Below are 22,445 nucleotides of genomic sequence, written 5' to 3'. Positions count from 1 at the left end.
TTCCATACATAATATTCCAATGCCAAAGCCTTCCAGATGGTGGAAATCCCATTTTTCCAGTACATGCCAGTCAGGGGATTTGAACCAGCATCACAAACAGAGCATCCTCTAGGCCACCACTCCTCCAGAAAGCAACACATCAGTCATAATACAGTGATTTCAATTAATTTTTTTATGATCTGGAGTGTGAAAAAAAAACTGTTTGTTGCACTTTTACTGTTCTGAGAGTGATCTTTATGAAAAATCATGTGGATAAAAGCCATGTCTTTGAAAGCCACTTCTACAATACATAATTAAAAATATAAATAAAAGAAGATCACTCAGGGACATCCCTGACCCCAAAGCATCTGTCCAAAACTGTGATGTCCAAAACAAAAGTTGTGATGGAAAGTTGTTAAAGTGATGTAGGAAGACAGGATTAGGGAAGTAAGTTCATAAAAAAAAAAAAAAAAAAAAAGTTCATAACCCCCCCCCCCCCCCCCCCCCCCCCCCCCCCCCCCCCCCCCAAAAAAAAAACAAACTCTTTTTAGTTCCAGGTGGGAGTTTTATTTTGAAATCCTACACGGGAAACACGTTTTACATGTTTTAGGTAACTTGACCGTGGTGCTGAAGTCGGGCGGGGGGGGTAGGAGTTTCTTTCCCTCCTCCTTCTCCTCCCAAACTTTTCTTACCTCTCCTGAAGTTATGACAAGCCTCAGTGTGACTGGACGGAGACACGCTGGAAGGTAAGAAATCAATACCCCGGGGGGGGTGTCGATGTCTGTATGGATGAGCTGATTATTGCTGCACTGATCGAGCCTCTGAACAAAGACACGTAACTGTGTTTTATTAAACAGAGGCTGCTGCAAACTGTTACAGTGGGTTATTGATAATGTGTGATGGTGTGATCGCCTCTGCAACTTTTATAGAAAAACTTTAAAAATATATTTTATTATTTTTAAATGCCTTGTAAATGTGAATTTTAGAGTTTTACTCAGTGTCTATTTAGAGTTTACTGAACTCACCGTGTGGATGTGGCTTGCACTGGCTCATCCACCACTAACTTGGCAAACTTAAAATAGTTTTTGTTTCCTAAGCAGGCCTTTTTCTTCTCCACCACATTTGCTTTGAGAGCCATTGCTTCTTTACTATCACACGTTAGAAATGATGGCATTAAAGTCAGTGATCTTCTAACAGCTGATATCTTCTGTGATGTAGTTGTTGTTGCTTTGACTTGTCAACAAAGCCTCAGAGGAGCCACATCAGTGCACATCTTTAAATGCTATCTCTGGCCTCCCCCCTCACCTTTTACCCTCTCCTTGCAGAAACACTCTGCAGCTTCTTCACATGTACAGTGGACTAAATGTAGCTCCAGTAAAGCAGAGAACATCTTTTTTTTGTGCCAGACATTGTTGTGGGTGGGGTGAGGCAGCTTTATGGGACGGAAATCCCCCCCAGCCTCCTGTTAGATATGTTGAATGTGCCCCCCCCTCACCACATCCACCAATCTCTGTCCCCCTGGCTGCTTTCCTGTCTTATAAATATAATGCATCTCTTCTTCACAGAAATTTCGAGAAGCTGCAGAAAAGAGTTCAGAGGTGCAGCATTTGAACCATGCAGATTAGACTGTTTCTTCTGACATAAAAAAGTTATTAAAGTCCAAAGTAGAACAGACTTTACCTGGACTAGATACATGAAACCTAACTTGATTTGAAAAATAAGGACACTGGAATCCATTTCACATGACAGACTGACTGTGATTGGGGAGTTTTGATCGTTCCAGTGCCTGGTTTCTCTGTGGCTTTATTGGCTTCGTCAGCCTCTGATTATGAATCATTTGGGATGATGGACAGCCAGCAGCCGCAGCTCCGGATATTCAGCTTGAAAACAGCACTGCTTAAAAAAAAAAAAAATCCCAAGTGGCAGCCTTGGTGGGGGTGTGTTACATTAAATACCAGTGAGGTGATGAAATATTACCCTGGAAGGCCCCCATTTTTTTTTTCTTTTTGTATTCACACTTTCATGAATTGAAGGTTTACTAGACAACAAAAAGCTTTGCTGCAGTTTTTTGATACAAACGTGCTGTTTTTTTACAACTCAACGTGACTTTTAGCCTTCATCTTAACAGGTGCAAGCAAATCAGAAAGAGTACACTGCCTAAAGAATTTTGGATGTGGTGTGGCATTGTGTTGCTGTAAAAGTGGTGCCAGGTTTAAACCCCCCCCAATTCACTTGGAATAATGAAACAGGAAGTGGGCATTTTTCCTGCTTTGGGTTGGAAGTACCTTTTGGTTAAAGTGATAGAAATGAATTAATGCTAGAGCCCTCTACTATGAAGCAAAGTCAGCATAGCCAGGGTATCGTTCTCTTATCTGGATTCACTTACTCCAACACTAGCAGTGGGTGTTTGTATATGGTATGTTTTAGATCCTGTATTTTATGTTGTATCTGCAGCATTTTTTAGATGTTTTGAGTTTCTGTGGCTGCTATCTTGCCAGGTGTCTGTTGACAGCTCTATGAGACTTTCTGGTTAAATAATAATAATCAGGCTAAGCAGTCACACAAAGTTGGTTATCAGCTTGATAAGTTAACCCAGGATTTATGAGTGCAGCTGTAAGTGCTTTGGTTAGAAAGACTGGTAAAGACCTATATTAATAAAGTTTAATATAGCAGGTGTATATTAAACTCTGAGTTTAATATAGACCTGTCCTATTTGAAGATCGGAAGGAAAGTTGGCAAAAATGCTGACTGTGGATGTTAACAGAGTATCACTGCTCTGTCATTCAAACTGGGAAGAATCTGATGGATTACAATTGTTAAATGAATATTTTGATGTGCACGGGACAGTTTTAATTCTTATTCTTTCAGCTGCAGGCCCAGTGGTGTTTAATAGTCAGGGAATAAATTTGCATATGAAGATTTTATAATTATTCCGGATTGTCATCAGGGAAAGACAGACCCAGTTTTAAAGGCTCGATGATCCTCCCATCCATGCACTGAGGGATCTTCCAGGAAAGGTGACGCCATTTTTCTGGAGAACTGATTGGTCAGTAGGCGGTGATTTCATACCTCTTGATCTGTAATCTAAAGATAACCTGCCTCAGGAGCAGGTCAGGTCTGCAGCATAAGTTACCGTGGTGATGTACCCTTGTTAGAAGTGAACCGCCTTCATAGTACAGAACATCCAGGGTTAGCCTTGAATTTACCTGGATAAGCCCAGATTCTGCTTCAACTACAGTGTGTCACATTTGGTGTTCTTGAATTTAGGCTGTGGGACAGTAACCTTTAATGCTTAAATGGATCCAGTTTAAAGCTTCAGAGCTCTAATACGGAGGTGACACGTTAGAAATAAACAGAAGTGCAGAGAGCGCACTCAAGGTTAAAATAATTAACTTGAATTAAAATGTTTATTTCACCTGTCTGTGCGATTTTCTGCAGCGTTCATCTTGTTTCATTTGCAACAGTGTTGCATTTTACTCTTTTTTTTTTTAAATGTTCTTTATAGATTTTTAAAATCATTTTATTATCACCATCTAATAATGTCCGATTGCAGAAGGCGGCACTCACAGAGATGATTTTGTGAGAGTCACATGACCTGTAAAACGCCACTTCTTATGTGAGCACACGCAGAGCCTGAAACAGAAAGCCTGGCTTAACAGAGCAATTTGAGAAACACCATCAAGATACTTCCAACTATCTTATCTCCAACTGGGGTTTTTAGGTTTTTGTCGAGCCAGCTAATGCAAAGCCTGGCTGTGTAGACCTGTGTTTGATCTATACCCCTCTGGAGAAACCTAACAGAAAAATATGAAACATCTGCAGATCCATCTGTGGACCAGACCAAGAGACAAGTTATGATTCTCTGTCCTTTTGAGCCCGTTGTGTGTGGAAGAGTGCTTTGTGCTGCCACCAGTCAACATCTCTCTCTCTCACACACACACACACACACACACACACACACACACACACACACACACACACACACACACACACACACACACACACACACACACACGTCGTGGCTGTTGATCATTTACGCTTCATGGAATAAACCAGTTTGTTGCTGTGTCCTGCACTCACTCACTTTCTTTGTTTTTGGCTGTTGTTGCGTCTGTTTGTGAACTCTGTGCTCAGCACAAGTCAGAATAAGAGGAATCATGAGGGAAGCAGGTGAAGCAGTGCAGCGGTCGCGGGCCTTCAGTCGTTACCGCCTTATTGTCAGGAATTCTGGATATTGTAACCATCAGGTTTTGGATACAAACAGATGAAATAAGATTTCTTCTCAGGCTGTCAGCTCTCTCTTGGTTAACTGATGTATTGTAGAAAAAAATCAGGAGCTCATTTCTTGGTTTGGGATTAAAACAGCAACACTGTGGCATATCCAGGTTAAATATCAGAGTTTTTGTTAAACTTTAATTTCAGCAAACTAAAATCAAAGAGTTTGTTGCAGCAAATATGTCCTTAAATCTCTGAATGAAGGGTGAAAGTAGGAAATTGATGCAGCTGATGAGGAGAAGCTCCTCTGAATTTGTGTTAAGCTCTTTATAACCTTGTGGTGCTGTCTCAGGGGAAGCTGCCTTTCTGCAACAGGACCCTAGGGTTTGACTTACTGCTGCCACCTCAAAAATAGCTTGGGAGTAAGTTTAGTTAGAGGAGTCAGGAGGTCACTGTAACACTCTGATACTCACTGACAGTATTATTATACTTTTTTAATAAACACAGCCTTCCTAATTAATGCATTCCTGCCTTATTTACACCTCGGAGCTAATGGAGAACAGTTTATTAAATCAGAACTAAATCACATTTGAGTCTGTGCTCATGAGTCCCACTGCTTGATAAAGTACATGCGGTCATATTTTTAGCTTTATTACAAGTGGCTTTAATTTTAGCAAGCCTGCGAGTTAGCCAGTGCACTGCGGTGACATGATGCAGGGAGGAAAGAGAAAGCTGGACGCAGCAGTGTCGGGACAAGTAAAAAATAAAACTGGCATGTTCTGACCGGGCCACGTACTGGGATACAACAGCCACAGTTGAGCCCGGGCATTAAATCAATACTTCATTCGCTGTTGTTCTCCTTTGCATTCTGTGCCACGTTAAGGTCACATCTTGGTTATGGTAATTATGAGATTCTGACTTCTAAAGTAACAATTATGACTGGGAAAGAGAGGCTTTTTTTGACATATTTGTTTATATATATATACCCAACCTGGTGCTTTGAAATTTGAATATCAGGCACCAAAGTCTGTCTTTGTAGGGGGATTTGGCTGAAATGTAAAATGTCATCAGAACACTAATTTTTTTTAAGCTTCAGCATCTGTAATCACACAACTCAACAAAATAATTTTTCTTCCATCCTTCTGTGGAAAGACTGACCCCATCACCCTTACATGCAGAATTCAATTTTTGTATTGGTCTGCCCGAATCACAGAACTCCAGACAAACCAGGTTAGCACACAAGAGGCTACTGTGTGCAGCGAAACCTCCCTGAACTCTGTATTGAATTTCAGACTTTTATGTTGGCCTATTTCAGTAGTTTCCTCTCACGTCCATTTTTAAGTAGCATTGACTGAGTTAAAAAGCAGCTCCATCATCAGTCTCTCTGCAGGTCTGTGGGAATATTACCGTTGAATCTTTTTTGATTGACACGCACTAGAACCACACCCATATGTAGCAAAAAATAAATAAAATTGGCTCCCCGTCCCCTAAAAGGTTGGCTACTAGAGAGGTCTGTGAGTATTTCTGCAGCTACAGCTACATGGAGAGCTGTGCATGAACCCTTCTGTGTCTGTTGTTATGAACAAGAGGGTTTTTTGCAAACTTAAATTTTTTTTTTAATGAGTTAACCACAATATAAAACACCTGAGAACATTGTGAGAATATTTCAGCTCCATAGGTAATTACCTGGTCTATTAGCTACAGGAATAATTTTGTCCAGGAGCATGTCAGTTGGAACATAATGCAAGCGTGAGCAAACTGGAGAGTATCACAGATTAGAGTACAAAAGTGAGTTGACAAGGGCACACTTTCACTGGACACTTTATTAGGCACACCTTGCTAGCACTCGGTTGAACCCAGTTTTCATTTAGAACTGCCTTAATTCTTCATGGCACAGATTCATCAAGGTGCTGAAAATATTCCTCTGAGATTTTGGTTTAAGTTGACATGATAGCGTCACACAGTTACTGCAGATTTGTCAGCTGCACATCCACAATGTGGATCTCATGTTCCTCCACATCCAAAAGGTGTGGGATTGGGATCTGGTGACTGTGGAGGCCATTTGAATACAGTGAACTCACTGTCATGTTCACAAAACCAGGTTGAGGCTGAGTTTTGTGACATGGTGTGTTATGCTGCTGGAAGCAGCCATCAGAAGATGGGTGCACTGATCGTAAATAGATGGACATGGTCAGTAACAACACTCAGGTAGGCTGTGGTGATGCTCAGCTGGTACTAAGGGGCCCAAAGTGTGCCGAGAAAATATCCCCCTCACCATCACACCACTGGCAGCAGCGTGAATTGTTGATATAAGGCAGCTTTTATTTTGTTTATGAAGAAGAAGAAGAAACAGCCTTTATTGTCCCGCAAAGGGGAAACTCAGGTGTAACAGCAGCCAGAGGAATAAAAATTATGCCAAATTCTGACCCTACCATCTGAATGTTGCAGCAGAAATCAAGACTTATTGTTCAGAGCAGACAGGAGTGGCACCCAGTGTGGTCTTCTGCTGCTGAAGTCGATCTCCTCCAAGATTTGACATGTTGTATACTCAGAGATGCTCTTCTGCATACCTTGGCTGAGTTACTGTTGCCTTCCTATCAGCTCGAAGCATTCTGGCCATTCTCCCCTAACCTCAGACATCAACAAGGCATTTTCACTTGGTCTCTTTTTCAGACCATTCTGAAATTTTTCAGAATGGTCTGAAAAAGAGATTGTGATTTTTCAGCACAACCAACCCTGGAGTTGGTTGTGCTGAAAAATCCCAGTAGATCAGCAGTTTTTGAAATACTCACCTTTCTTTCCCATTCTGATGCTCAGTTTGAACTTCAGCAGGTCATATTGGCCATGATTGCATGCCTAATTGGATTGAGTTGCTGCCATGTGATTGGCTGATTAGATTACATTAACAACTTGAACACCTAATAAAGTGTTCAGTGAGTGCATATCAAAAATGTACACTGATAAATTTGATAGTCTTACCCTTACTCCCGTTTTTTGATAGGTTTGATAGGTGCCATGTTATTAGAGGAAAAATGGAAGTGAATAAAGAGTTTCTCAGATTCTCATGTACTAATTTATTTATTTTTTTGCGACTCAACAACTTTTCCATCAGAGGGCCCTGCAGTTATCAGTGAGGTACTCTAAGGAACGGTTCATGGATCCTCTGAAGGAAACTGTGTGGAAACTAAAACCAAAATTTTGACTGTTGGGGTTGTAATCACAGAATGCGCCAGCCTGGATACTCTTTTTATGATTCGTGTATATACCACGATGCCGCTGCTTTTCTTCTCACTGTTAGGCCATGCACCATTGTGTTTTCCAGTGTGCACACACTGAGTTGATATCCACTGACTGCATTTCAAAGCTTTCTGAAAGTTTAAAAGCTCAAGCATTTTTTTTTGCATCTAGAGCAATTAGCTTCAAGTGCGAGGCATCCAGGCTTTACAATGGAAATCAACACTTTCTGCTAAATGGTAGCTCTTAAAAGATTAGATTTCTATATCCAGATCTAGATTTTAAAAGGTAGAGAAAACACAGTGTAACAGTAATGGTGTTACTGTAGGTAGAAGTTTGAAGCTTCTTTCTGTGAGTTGGTAGACATTGGTAGATATTTACAGGAATCAAGAGCAGCTCTGGTTCTCGTCTTCGTATTTGCCTCAATAGTCTCGGGATCATGAGTCATTTACTTAAAACAATTTTGGGAGCTCATGTTCAGTTTTTGAGCTAATTGTACCCAGATTGAGTTTGCATTATATTGTTATCCCAAGATGTCAGTTTTAAAGTCATGGCTTTTCAGAAATGTAACTTGATCAGCTTAACTTAATTATGTTGAAATTTGTCGTCTGTCCTTGTCGGCGTATTTTTATTATCGTCATTCCTTGTTAAATAAATTCAATCATCTGTGATCTTTCCTTTTGACCTTTTATAATATTGTCCAGCTATCAGGCACGCAGACTCATGAATGATCTGATGTAGCTACCAAAACTCAGTTATCTTAAAAAAACAAAAAAAACAAAAAAAAAACAGTGACGTTACGATCACGAGGGAAAGTGCTGTGATAATTCAGGACATCTTGTTAATGGCTTTTACATGAGGAAGAGGAGATGGATCAGAGTTAAACTGATCAGTGGCATTGTGAACAATGTAGAAAATAACCTGTGGTGGTCTCTCAGTTGTTCACATTTGAAGTGATTTTTGTTTGCCAACATTTGATTCTGCCATCTAAACCAATGTGAATGCCATATCATGGAAATGCCAGCGAGGTCTACCACTGTGGTCCAATCAGACGCTCCTCCCTCTGCTATCTATGCAGTCTGAGAAACACTCAATGAAAAACAGGCTAAAAATACCAACAACAACTCAAGTACTAGCAGGGCAATACTGGGAAAGCCATCAGACTGTGCACTGACATCAGGGTGGGAAAACTCCAAACTTACTGAAGACTGGCTGCAAATTTGCTAAAAGTCTTTACTCAGCCACACATTGACCACCATTTAGGGGCTGTATCCTTTCACTGCAGAAAGTTGGTAAAGTGAGAATGACAGTCTAAGTTTGACCCTTGTGGCATGAGCATCTAAAAGATTAGATCTCTGAAAGAAATGAACCTTAACTGCTTTTGGAAATGTTGTGCGTCACCAAAACATTCCGACTCGACTTTCAATTTTTTGATCAGACAATGAAACTTCTGTTCAACAGGGAAGAGGAGGAAAAACTGTATTTGTACTTTCTCTGACGCCATCTATCCATTTCTGCCTGAGAAATGTCTCTAAGTGCGAAGCAAGAACAGCTCAGTACAGAGGTCACCTCTGTTCAACAGCTTATAGTGGAACAAATGTTGTGTTAGTACTGAGGTGACTGTGGAAATGCACCCTGCCCTGTGAAGTCATATAAAAAGACTTAACAAGGCTCTAACACTGCATGTTCACTTCCCTATGCTGTTACAAAATATATAACCAACTTTTATAGCCTATTTTAATCCTTTATATATTTCAGCCCTGAGACAAACTCTACAGGACTCCACGCTGCCCAATACTGTATGCCCCATCAGGGTGACCATTTCTTATGGTATTTATAGAAAAATGGTTTATGTCTTAGGGCACTCTTTAAAATGATTTACAAGTTATAACTGATGACTGCATTCAATTTACGTTTTATATAAAGCTAAGTCTTCTTTAGTTTAATCTTCTTAGCATCCGCATATTGGTTGCTAGTCTTCCTGGAGTTTGATCTGGCCATATCCAGCAGCAAGATGATTTATCCCAAAAACCTTGAGATTAAACTAGTGTTAGCACCCTAAGGTATCCATCACCTCTAAAGTCCGACCCTCCATAACTTCACCTTCCTGACAAACACCCACATGCCCGCACAAAGCTGGATTAAACAATCTTTCCCCCCCTCTGATCCGCTTCTGTACCAAGTATGACAGCATTTTTCTCTCCCAGAAAATCTCTGTGTGGAATTCATATGTTCAGCTCATGCTTGCATAGCACTCGCCGGCTTCCTTCCACAGTCCAAAAATCTGCTTGGGGTAAGGTTAATTAGTGATTGTAAACTGGCCATAGGTGTGTTTATGAGCATGAATAGTTGGTCTCTATATGTTAGCCCTGTAATAGACTGGAGACCTGTCCAGGGTATGCCCTGCCTTTCGCCAAGTGACAGCGGGGGATAGGCTCCAGCTTGCTGGTGCATTGTGGAAACTGAGCTTTAGCATGTTTTTACAGTGAAGAGGCAAACAGGAAACGTGGAGTGAACAAAGAGTGGAATATAAGCAAAACATATCTAACTCGAATCAGCAGCCCTGTGGTAATCATGGCATTCACTGGGTCATTCCCCCAAACTGAGCTTTGTAAAAAATGCTGTCATGAGTTTCTTGAAATAAACAAGAAAAGAAAAATACACATGGTGGAAACGTTCTGCCAACTTTAAACATGTTGAAAACACTCTGAAAACCTTAGCTTCAAGTTCCTCAGTGACAAATGGGTCTCACTAATATTTAAATGGTATGAAGTCTTCAGATGTAAAAGTGACACAGCACCGGAAAGCCGTTCAAAGATGCAGATCAGCAATCCCAAATATCCAGACTTTCCAATATTTCCAATGTTTCTTATCTTAGCTTCACAGTTTGCAAATATCTCTCAAAACTATGTCTATGAAAACTATGAAAAAATTAGCTTACTGAACAGTTTCTGATGCATAAACTAACAAACAGCATACAATTTTGCCCCAAATACTCATCCAGCAAACCTCTCAACTGTGAGTGGAAAACCCCTGCTCAGTGCACACACGCCTATTGAGGTTTCTCATGTGACGTCTTGAGCAATGTACGCATGACGTCACAAGTTGTCCATCATATCCTCCTGAGAACCAAGGGGGGGGAGCACCTTTCAATTTAACGTTTTTTTGGTGTCCACTATAGAGGACATTAAGGCCTCGGGAGGATAATGGACACGATGCCACTTTTGGTTTGTAGAAAAATGTGGATTCTCCAACTGGTTGGCAGTGGTTCCTGAAGGCTGATGGCTCTTGCTGGGTGAAATCAGTTGTAAAGAAGGTACTGAACCACAAACCTCCTAGCGATTGCTTTGATTGCTAGCAGATTGCCACGGTTGCCTGTAGTTTTCCATGTTTGTCTGCAAATGCTCACTACTAGCTGAGCAGTACTAAAACTTGAAAAAGTGCAACACAAACCAGATAAGGAGAAATTTCACCTTCAGTGTAAAAGTTGTGACTTTTGGCTGCAGTGCTGAGGTATAACTTTTACTTTGAAGGCAAATGGTCTCCATTTCAGGTTTGTGTTTCACTTTTCACAGTTTTACCACAGCTCGGAGAGTAGCTGAACAGTCTTTGTAGACAAGTCTGTCACTTCCATTCAAACTATGATCACAGCAATAGGCTAGCGACCAAAGCAATCAGAAGGAGATTTTAGCCAAACGGTGGGAATACACATTTTCCACTAGAGACAGGTGGTTGCCAGACGGCCATAGACTGCTCTCTAGGCCTGTGTGACTGGGGGCTTATTCACTTAATCATACATTGTCACCATGATTGTCATACGTCCAGCTTAACATGTGATTAGTGGTCACGTGTTTGCAACCTCAACTGGTGCAACCTGGCCAGTCGGCCAGTGAAATTTGCCCCCTTAGTAATGCTGGCGACTTTTCCGTTTTAGCCTGTGGTGATAACGCTGTGGTGATTGTGATTGATTTGATGGTTTCTTGTAAATGTTTCTGCATTTTATTAGAATTTTTTTTAACACTGTGAACATGTTACAAGTGATTATATCTGCATTGTTACTAAACCACAATAATTCAAGGAATGGATGCAGTTTGACATCTTCAAGTTAAAAATTAATAGAAAAATTAAAAAAAAAAACATAAAAATAATCTGTTTTTGCAGGTTAATCTAGATCTTTTGATATTTTCGGAAACAAAAAAGTACAAAAATGAAAGCTTTAGGTTTTCACGTGCTGTCACCAAAAGCAGACTTAAAGTGCCATAAAATGCCAACTTCAAAGGTGTTTATAGCTAATTTTAAGGATACTAGCTGAAATAATGATGGGGAACAATTATTAGATAAAACTGTTAAGTAAATACCAAAAGGAGAGTATAAATTCACTAAATCAAAGACAGACTTTCCTTGCATTACAATCACCTGGCAGGGTCAGCCACAGGGTGTCAAGATGTTCAATGAAATTTCATAGTCCCCTGCCAGACATCAAATTGCATCTTAGTGGAACTACAGCCATAAAGGCTGAGCCAAATCGAGGAGCTAACTGAATCACTGCATTATGGAAAACTGAATTAGAGCCCACAAACATGTATTTTCCGCAGGAGCAGATGAAGGTGTTCTTGGGAGTGTAGAGAGACATTTCAAAGACAGTTACAGCCTAATACTACAGTACATCCTCTGCTTGTCATTATACCGACCTGCTCCATCAAGGAGATGCAGAACTATCATAATGTCCTCCAGTGAAGGAAATGGTACAATAAGCCATGCATTTTAGTAGATTCTGGGCATGAGGCAGCACAAGCTGACATCTGGTCTTGTACTGTAGTTATGACAATCAAACATCTTGGAGGCTCCAGTAGCTACTGTTGTGAGGAGACAAATGGGTCACAGTCTGTGCTTAAACACAAATCTGTGACCAGATATCTGGGTCAGCTGCAAAGTCTTTTAGAGATGTCAAGAGCTGCTTTATTATTTTCATTGTTTGCTTGGCTAGAAGAGCGAAGAGCTGAATGAATTACAGAAAAAGGAAATGAGGAGAGCGACAGACCTGCAGCATACATGCTAATAATCTGGCTGGTTACTGACCCAGATACAAGCTTCTACAAGGATTCAGTCTGTCATGTGTGGGGGACAGACTTGGAGGGTTTGTGTCACCACAGAGGGAGAACAAGGCACGTTAGTCTGAAAGGCAATGTGATGTCAGAGCTGGAAACTGGCTGATTGAGGTAAACTTGATTTATGAACGCTGCTTTGTTTGAGGGAGGGGCTGACTGGCTGCTGGGATACAAACTGGGTGCGGTGCAGGAAGTGTTTCTAGCTGTTCCTAATACCATCATTGGTTTCAGAAATAAACACATAGCATTAGTAATAAAAGATGAAGTCTTAAATCTTTGCCAGAGGAAAATGGCTGGATGATCAATCAAATGAAAACAATTGCTAAAGATAATCAACATAAAAGAATTCCATCATCTTGGGCTGTTTTAGCCAGATGATGGAATGATAGGCTTTGGTCAGCAGGATCTATCTAAAAGGAAGTAAAAGTCTAACATGGTTTCCTGAAGGTGACCCACCAGGGCTGAGCCTTCCTTCACTCTACACATGTTTTAATGCAGGTCTCATGAGGTGCTGGGACCCTCGTCAAGTGGCTTCACAGTCAAAAACACACCCTGGTCTTATGAAATTATCTCTACTTGCTTTTCCACTTGAATTATTGGAATTTCAAAGAAATCCAAATCAAGCAGCCCTTGTGCAACTTTTCCCAAGCGAGGCACACCGGTACTCATGACCTTCATCACTGAAGAGGAAGTCCATATTAGTACTTTGAACACTGAAATTTTAGTTGGCCCAAACTGGAATCCATTCATTAGTTTAATTTGCTTGCTAAATTAAAAAGCCTTACCTGCACTATATGGACAAATGTATTGGGAAGCACCTCTTAACCTTTGAGTTCAGGTGTATAAAATTTAAGCACCTAGCCATGCAGTCTGCCTTTACAGACATTTATGAAAGAATGGATCATTCTAAAGAGCTCTGTAACGACTGTAATGCCTTGATTATACTCCGCTGCGGACACAGACAGCTGGAGACCTGATGGCCGAGTAGTCATTTCTCTCCGCTTGAAATCTGCTGTCTGTGGCGCATGCATAGTTGGTGCAATTGTAATTCTCCATGGACGAGTCCATGTAGTCACAAAAAACAGGCATGTGGAAGTCTGCATGGACCCTTGCTCATCGTCTGACGATAAGATCTACATCACTCGGACTCGAGCGGACCCTAGCAGAGTTGTAAATGTGGAAAGTATATTTGAGGCTTTACAGGATACCACCACTGCAACAGTCAGTTGGTGAAATTCTTCTTCCATCTATGTATTCCACCGATTAACTGTAAAGTGGTAGGTACTGTGGAAGTGAAGTGTTAGGAGCAGGGCAAACTCAGCCACAAAACGGCAGACCACGTAAAGTTGAGAGTGGAGTGCATAAAAGCTGCCAACACTCTGCTGACTCAGTAACTGCAGAGCTCCAAACCTAGTCTGGCATCACAACCAGCACAAAAAACTGGAAGCACATGGCATGTGCTTCCATGACCGAGCAGTTTCCTCCAGGTACTTTTGTCCATGTATGGTGTCAATCTGAACTATAGTTTTAGTATACAAATGTGAGCATGGATATAGTTCCTCAAAAAAGTGAAAACAGACAACAGTTGTTTACATGTGAAACAGTATCCTGGTATAATCAGGAATGAGGAGCAATTGTTTAACTATCCTTAGATCAGGAATGCAGATGGGAAAATTTGCAGTTATGCTTGTATTACATTCCTCCAGAAACCAGACTTTGTTCATTCTCAGCTTCTGAGGGTAACTGAGTTTGGCCAAAAGAGGGTGAGGAGATGAAGGGCTAATAATAAAAGCCTGTATAAAGTCATGTACAGATGACAGTAGTAGTTCCAACTCATTTTGTGTCAATGAACAGTCTGTATTTTGTCTTGGCATTTGAAGTGATGATGTCACAATAATAGTAATAATAGTAATAGTAGTAGTAATAATAATAATAATCTTTTTAGGACACCTAAGGAAGCAGGACACAGTGAAGTATTTTACTCCCAGACAACTAGAAATGTGTTAAACATCATAGATGGATGAGCTCTGACAGAAGTGGAAGTCAGTGGGATTTTCTGAAGTCATTACTCGATGTTGCCATCTGTGGACAGTGGCCTTCCTTTCTCCTTAATTCAGCTGCATCTCTTCATCTTCCCATCCACCGTGGGAGCAGCTCAGTCTCTTCATGTTAAAACTTCCCCCATGACTTTACTGAATTCACTTGTGACATTTTGAACCTGGAAAGGGGGAGGAGGGTAGGGAGGCAGGGACCACGAGAGGGGAGGAGGGTGAGTGGGTTGCATGGTCTGAAAAAAACAAGCAAGCCTCAGAAAACTTTTCAAAAAACAGCATCGCCACCAAAGAGGCATAATGCTTCATTGTGGAGGCTGAATGTTGCATGATTGTGTTTGCTGGAGAATCTAGAAAGGAAGAGGGAGGGGGAGGCGGGACGCATGTGATGTTTGAAGTCAACCGATTGTGATTAAAAAAAAAAAACATTCTTTTTCTGTCCATGACGGGATGCACAAGATGTTGATGAGGTGAACTCGATGTTATTTATGACACAGGAAATGGCATCTGGTGGCAAAAATCCTGCCACCAGAGGTGACCCCTGTGTCACTGTGAGCGAATGCTTCAGTGCACACAAACACTTATAACACTCGAGTTCTTGCCAAATGTGATAACATGTTATCTAACCTCAGTGTGATGCATCATGTGATGGCAAATTCAGTGCTGTTGTTGGCGGCAGGATACCTCTTTGTGTCACACTGTTTGTTCAGCTCTCAGCTTTGCTTGTCTTCTGCTCTGTGTTTTCCTGCTGCCTTCAGGAAGCAGCTTTCAGGACGGCCTGATGGGCTTCCTGGCAGGACCCTCTACCCCCTCCTCCCAGTTCCTACTGGGAGACAATAGGAGGTCTCACAGGGGCATGGAGGTGTGTGGTGCTGGGAATTTATTGGGGGAGTAGTGGGCTTCCTTCAGGAAACTGTAGACTTATCCAAGCAGTAGAGAGGCCTCCTTTGTTGTGTGGGTGTGTGTGTGTGTGTGTGTGTGTGTGTGTGTGTGTGTGTGTGTGGTGTGTGTTTGTGCTCGTGGTGTGTGTGTTAGTTTCTATTCAGCCTAATTGTCCTTATGAGGACGAGAACATGAAGAAATCTCTTTCGCCTGTGAAAGTGATTAAGCTCAGGATCAGCAGCTGGTTTTAGGTTACAGATGATAAGATTGGAAGTAAAGAGTTTGAAAATTAATCATTTCTTAAGGAACACGCCAAATTCAGAGTTCATTCTTAAAACTTAAAATAGTGATTACAGAAACTCTTATCTTTATTTCAGTAGCTGGAATTTTTAATAATGTGCTATGAGCTTTGTTTAAAGGTACAGTGTGTAAAATTTCACCATTAAATGTGAGTAGACTGCAGATGGGAGTCAGCTGAATTGTTTCTTACCCTTTCAATTCAAGCACATAATCCTCGCTATGGTGGCCTCTGTAGGACAAACAACGCTGTTCATCTGTAGTGAGTGTAGGTTGTCAGTCTGCTGTTTAGCTATTCACATTTATGTACTCTTAGCCTAACATTAGCATTAGCTGTTAGCTTATATCCAGCTGTTGTTGTTTAGCCGGATCATTGTCAGCTGTCTGGAGACGGGAGGGTCGCATGTCTAACCTGCTGACTGTGACAATATCAGGAATAAATAAGCATATTTATGCACGTGTTCGTGTTAGAGCCCTGACTTCAGTTCGGGAGATGAGGCTTGAAGTGAGGAGAAAGAGGATGAGGTGGAGTCAGGGAAGAGAGAGCAGTGGTGGAGGTGGCAAATGAAGAGGAGGAGAAGAAGGCAAAGGGATGAGGAAAATATACATGAATTAGAAAAACTGCAATCCATGTAGCAGAGACTAGCAAAGATTGAAGTTCTAGAAAAGCTCAGTTATTCTGGACATTTCTGGGCTGTGTCTGCAATTATTTAGAGATGTTTTCCTCTGCTGTTGCAAGTTCTGTTGAATCTAAAATGTACGTTATGTAGCTAAAAATGCACTGATCATGCATCAACAAATTTAATCCAGACCTAAACCAGATTTGGAGTAAAAGTTCAGCGGACTGAAAATGGTGAAAGTTCTTGGAAGAATGATTATTCCAGTGAAAGTTTTCCATACAGGAGTTGAGGAGTGTGTGTGGTTTTGTGTTCTATTAGTCTGTGTCCATGTTTCTGAATATTTTTTTTTTTTTTCATGTAAAACAGTCAGATTGTAAAACGTGCTGTCAGAGAGAGGATGTTGGAGGATGCTTTTCTCTTCCCCTTTAGCCCTTCTCATCTGTAAGGTCGTGCCTCCTCGTTGCTCTCCTACTTTCTCTCACTGGCCTCCCTTCATGGGAAAGGGTGGCGTTGGGGATGAGGTCATTGTTTCAAACATGGCCCCCGATTCTCCGACCAATACATTTCCTCCTCCATGAAGCTGGACTAACCAGTGTTCCAGTCGTTGTTAATAACACGAGTGTGTGCTGGGATTACAGGATACCTCATCCCTCATCATGCTTCCATGTTTTCTTGGGGGGGGGGGTTTAAATTGCTTTTTCACAAACAGAAAAAGCAAATTTAGTTAGGTAAAACTTAGATGATGGAAAATAAAATGCTGTGTTGAGTTGTTTTTTATGTGAATAATCAGATGAGGAGCTTTTAAATTAATTTCCACATTAGAAGATCAACGGCTGGCTTCTATAAAAAAAAAAAATTGGTCACTGTATTACAGATGTAACCCAGACGTGAAGTTTTTCAGGTGATTTCAGGTGTGCTGAAGTTTAGTGATTTTGACTGCTCATGTTCATGTTATATTTGCTCTTGTAGAACAGACACAAAGCCCCTGAAGGTTACTATTTTATTTTTTGATGACTTGGTTAAATGATATGTGTCACTTGATGCATAAGGCCACCACCGTACGATGGACACCCCTCCATTAATCAAACTTTAGTTTCACTTTGAATGTCCTGCATGAAAACTGTTGCTGTTCTTACACATAGACATCATTTGTGTCACATCCATGGATCGTGCAGAGGACATCCTGATGACATCATCAGTGTTTGTGTACCCAGTGGCCACACTGAGAATTGAGTGCATGTGGGCCATTTGTGGATCTGATATTATGGCTTGTTTATGGTTGCCACATTGGTTGTGTTGCACGCCACCTGTGACACCACCAGAGTCCTTCACCAGCACGCACTGTGATAAACTCAATATTCCCCTGAATGATAGGTGTCACCGTTCACACAAAACTTGCTATAGGAGTAGAAGTAGTCCAAAGAGGAAGCAAAGAAATCGGTGAGTTTTAAACGGTTTTCAAACTGTTGCACCATGTCCCCCTCTGTGACCCTCTACTCACATATCATTGAAGTGGTGGTAAACACTAAAGACACAATTGGACACTTGTGTCTTCAACCTACCCATGTCAAGTTCCAAAAATCAATAAGTGAACAACAAGCTGTAATGACACCGAAGCACAGCTTGTGCCAGCAGACAACAGCAGTTATAAACTGGCCTTTATGTTTCCAATACAATCAGTGAAAATGACATAAAAACTACTGTAGCACCAGCATTTATTTCAGCAGCACCAACCAGTGGCTATTTGGACATGTTGCATGTATTAGACGCTGTGCTTCAACATACGTGAGTCATGTATCGAAAGCACCTAAAAATGCAGACCGTTGGAGCATTTGATCAACTTCAGTTTTACAGGGTTTATTTTTTAAATATTTGGTTTCTGTCTACCAGCATCAAACTGTGGTAGCTATGAATGCAGTTTAGCATGGAATTTAAAAAATGTGGCATAAAAGCCAAGTTTTTTTGACATGGACATCTACCGGGCAATCTGCAGGAGCTGCTCAGCCACAGAAACCCATTCCGCTGAAGCTCCCAGTGCACAGTTTTTGTGCTGATGTTAATGCCACGTAAGGTTTGGAGCTCTGCAATTATTGATTCAACCGTGTTGCATTTTATTAAAGTTCCATGCTCAAATTCAGTGAGCTCTCTAGAATGACCCATTCTTTCAGAAATGTTGGTAAAGGCAGCCTGCGTGGCTAGATGCTTGATTTTTATACAGCTGAATTTGATGACTAAGAGGTGTGGTTCAATCCTTTTGTGCATTAGTGTAAGTTTAATCAGACAGAGGACCAATGTGGTTTAATTAGCATCTGTGTTGTTTTGTGAATAAATAAACTGGCACAATTGCCCACTAATACTTCTAGTGTGACATTTGAGGTGCTAAAGTTTTTTTGATGACTTAGTTAAAATGATGTGTCACTAACAATAAAACAAGCACTACTTGATCTAAACCTGACCTACACAGGAGGAGCCAGAGTTACCAAAATGAACTAATGGAATCTGTGTAGGATGCTACAGTGTATTGTTGGGAAGGTTACTTTTGAAAATTAATGGATAGTTTTAGATAATCTAATAGATTAATATTCCCCTATTCAAAGTAATTTAACTTACTTCATTTCATCACTCTTATAATTTTTTTTTTTTTACTTAGACAGGATTATAGTTTCCTCAGGTTTGAGTACAAAGCATGTTTCACTGCTCGTAAACAACTGACTTTAAGAAATTTAGTAAGAAATTTCACACTGTACCTGTAATGTACAGTGAAACAAAATACTGTTGAATTTCCAGCACTGAAAGACATTCTTGTCTGCCTTGCACGTGAGCAGCCGGCCACGTTATCAGATTCAGGTTTCAGAGCAGTGTGTTTCAGTTTTACTGGCAGATGTACAAATTCAAAGAGGACAAACAAACAAAAACAGTGCTCAAAATTACACTGTTAAAAAACTAAAAACTAACAATTGTGTGAAAATAGTCCCTTTTTTTTGTGGCCTTTAAAACAGCTCACAGTTGTGTATCTTTGTGGATACTGTGTTTTTTGTGTTGTGCCAGTCTCAGACTGTGTATGCTTGTGCCCGTGTGTGTGTGTGAGACTTGACAGCGGGGCTCTCAGCTGGTTAGGACTCGGGGGGTAGAGGGAAGGAATGCAGCTTCTTTCCGCAGTCTGTAATTTGCTGTCATCAAATCAGAGAGAAAAACAGCAACACTTGAGAGGAGCTGAGGGAAATGTGTGTGTGTGCGCCTGTCTTGTGGATAGCTGGGGGTGAGAAGAAGGAATAAGTCATGTGAGGAGGGTTAAGACGAACAGGAGAAGAGCTGAGAAAAGGGAGGAAATGAAGGGAGATGATGAGGAAGAAGTGAAAGAAAAAAGGAGAGAAAGGAGAGACTTGGGCGTTGTGCTTCTGCTGTTCATTACTGTTTGTTTAACGATCTAATTAAGTGAATTAACTTGCAGCACAATGGGCGAAAAATTTTTTTTTTTTTTAATGAATAATGCCATACAGAGACACATCTCAGCATCCAATGTGGTGTTGATTTTCAGGGGTGAAAGCCCCCCCACCCCCAGTGGTGCCTCTTGCAGAAGCTGTTTGTTTACAGTACTTTCTTCAGTTTGTTTTCTCTGTGTTGCTCTGTATGGTAAATTCATTATCTGAAGTGGATACATTTCTGAAAGAATCGTATTAAAATTGCTGCATCACTGGCATCAGCCTTGAGCTGTTAAGCCAACAGTTTAATCATGAAAAATATATATTTTAAGCAGTGTTCCTTCTCTCATTCAGCAAGTTAAAACAGCTCTACTGAAACTGTAATCCAACCACGTCATACAAGTAAATATGGACATAATACCAGTGTCTGCAAGAAGAAGGAAAAAATACAACACAAAAACATTGTGACTCAAAAGTAACTGGATTCAATAACAACAGCGTAACTGAACCTCACTAAAGCAAGCGACACTGAGACTTAAATTTGTGAGCTCCAGACAAAAATTGTAGGGAGGATTACATGTTACTAAAACTGACCCCTGAATCGAGATTTATGCGACTTGTTTACAAGCTCTGCTTAGCTCGTGTTTGAGTTTTTGTATTGGATTTGTTTAAAACCAAAGTACTTCTCTGGTTTGGTTGAGGCCACGTCTTTAAAAAGCTTTTGTGTAGCTTGTCTAATTGGCACAGACGTCGCAGCATTGTGTTTGCTGTGGTCTGACCGAAACACCGAGGCAAACCTGAGGCCTGTGCTACTTATCCATGTAACTTCAGGGTTAACCCTGGCTTTTCAGTATTATGAACATAACCTCGCTTGAGATTAGAGATCACCAGGTATGAAATCACCACCTACCGACCAATCGGTTCTCCGGAAAATGGCGTCACCATTCCTGGAAGATCCCTCGGACCTCTGTGCATGGATAGGAGGCTCTGAAGTCTGTGTTTCCCTGATGAGCAGTAAGAAATGCTGGAATAGATTCTTGAAAGCACTTGTGGCTCTTATATCAAATTTTCCTGTATTCTAAGCCTTTGTTTGAATTCTGTTTTTATATTCATTCTTTACTCACTCTTAGACTGTTACCACAAGGCTGCAGCTGAAAGGATAAGAACTAAAACTGTATTACTCACATCTATTAACGTTATAAAATAACCATGGTAACCCATCTAATTCTCTCACGTCTTAATGACAGAACATTGATACCTTCTTACTGTCCACAATTTAAAAAGAATATATTGCAGTTTTATCTTACTTTGTAAAATCAGCACACCTGCTTCCAGTAGACCTGTCCATGTTTGTGATTGGTCAGATGCCAATGCCACCTCTTTCGTGGGCATAAGCTAGATTAATAAACCCTGGGTTAACTTCAGATTCAGATAACTGCTCTCACATGGCCGCTTAGCCTGGTTTCTGATGTTAGGGTAAGTAAAGCCAGATAATGGATAGATACTCTGGGTATGTTGAACTTGCTTTGTAGTACAGGGTCCAGAGGAGTGGATGATATGACAACACTGAGCAGAAACACTTATCAGTGCTGCATTCGTTCTTTTTCTTTGTGCTGAAGATTCGTACTAGCAAGTCAACCACAATAACCTCTGACATGAGTTTGAATAATTAGTCAGCAGCCTGTGTGAATGTTTACAGGCTTCTTTTTTGACAGTAAAGAGTGTGTGTGTGTGTGTGTGTGTGTTTATAGTCTGAGCTGTCAGCTGGTTTGTGTGTTTATAGGTTATCAGCAGTCAGCTAGAAGGACGACTGGCGTGTTTCAACAGCATGTGTTAGGAATGTGCTTAAGGCTGCTGGAAAACGTGTGTGCATGGCTTCAACAGTGTGTGTTGTAAACTACATGAATGACTACATGTATTCTAAAGTTTTGCGTGTGCAGTGTGGGGCAGGATGTTGTATCTGAGACTGTACATTGTGTTGCAGATACCTTTTGTTTTTGGTGTAAATTTGAAACTGAGACTTGCACTAAAACAAGGTTTATGTCAGTAACACTGTAACTGACAGCAGCCACAATCATTGTACCTGTGATAATGAGACGTACCGCAGTGCACATAAATTCTGTGATAAAGTGGGCTTACATGGGTTGCTTCTCATTATGCTAATTTATGCTTCCTCTCCACCATCATGGAGGATCATCCGTGCTTTCTATCTAACATTCACGCACATTTATACTATGACAGTTGCATCGGTAAGCAACTTGGGGTTCAGTATCTTGCCCAAGGATACTCCAGTCTGTGGATTGAAACACCAACCTTCCGATCAGTAGGTGACCTGCTCTACCTCCTGAGCCACAGCCACCCCAAACAAAGGTGTATCCTACATGTCTTTTGATGAGTGGTGTTACATTTATATGCTTTGCCTGCCTCCACATGTGATAGGTTAAGTAAGCATTATTTTGAATGGAGTTTAGAGGCTTCAGCAATCAACACATATTTAAAAGCAGTAGCACGGTGAGATGCAACATAATCCACCATCTGACTGGGATAAATCCAACACCACATAAAATACAGGCCAGATTTTGCTTTCATTTTATAGTGCAGTCGACAAACACATTATGCAGCTACGCAGTGTTTTAT

General features: G+C 40.9%; 1 protein-coding gene across 3 annotated transcripts in view; it reads left to right on the top strand.

Moving 5' to 3' along the window:
• Positions 1-596: 596 nt before the first annotated feature.
• The window catches only part of kank3 (KN motif and ankyrin repeat domains 3), a 39,185-nt gene continuing 17,336 nt past the window's right edge, over positions 597-22,445 (top strand). For all 3 annotated transcript variants that reach the window (XM_030727335.1, XM_030727334.1, XM_030727333.1), the window contains exon 1: positions 597-725. The gene's annotated coding sequence lies outside the window, so the exon portion shown is untranslated. The remainder of the gene's footprint in view (positions 726-22,445) is intronic.

The sequence above is a fragment of the Archocentrus centrarchus genome, chromosome 4 (assembly GCF_007364275.1).
Source record: "Archocentrus centrarchus isolate MPI-CPG fArcCen1 chromosome 4, fArcCen1, whole genome shotgun sequence".
NCBI classification, from domain to species: Eukaryota; Metazoa; Chordata; class Actinopteri; order Cichliformes; family Cichlidae; genus Archocentrus; species Archocentrus centrarchus.
The sequence above is the reverse complement of the archived record's forward strand: the minus strand, read 5'-3'. Positions and strand labels throughout refer to the sequence as shown.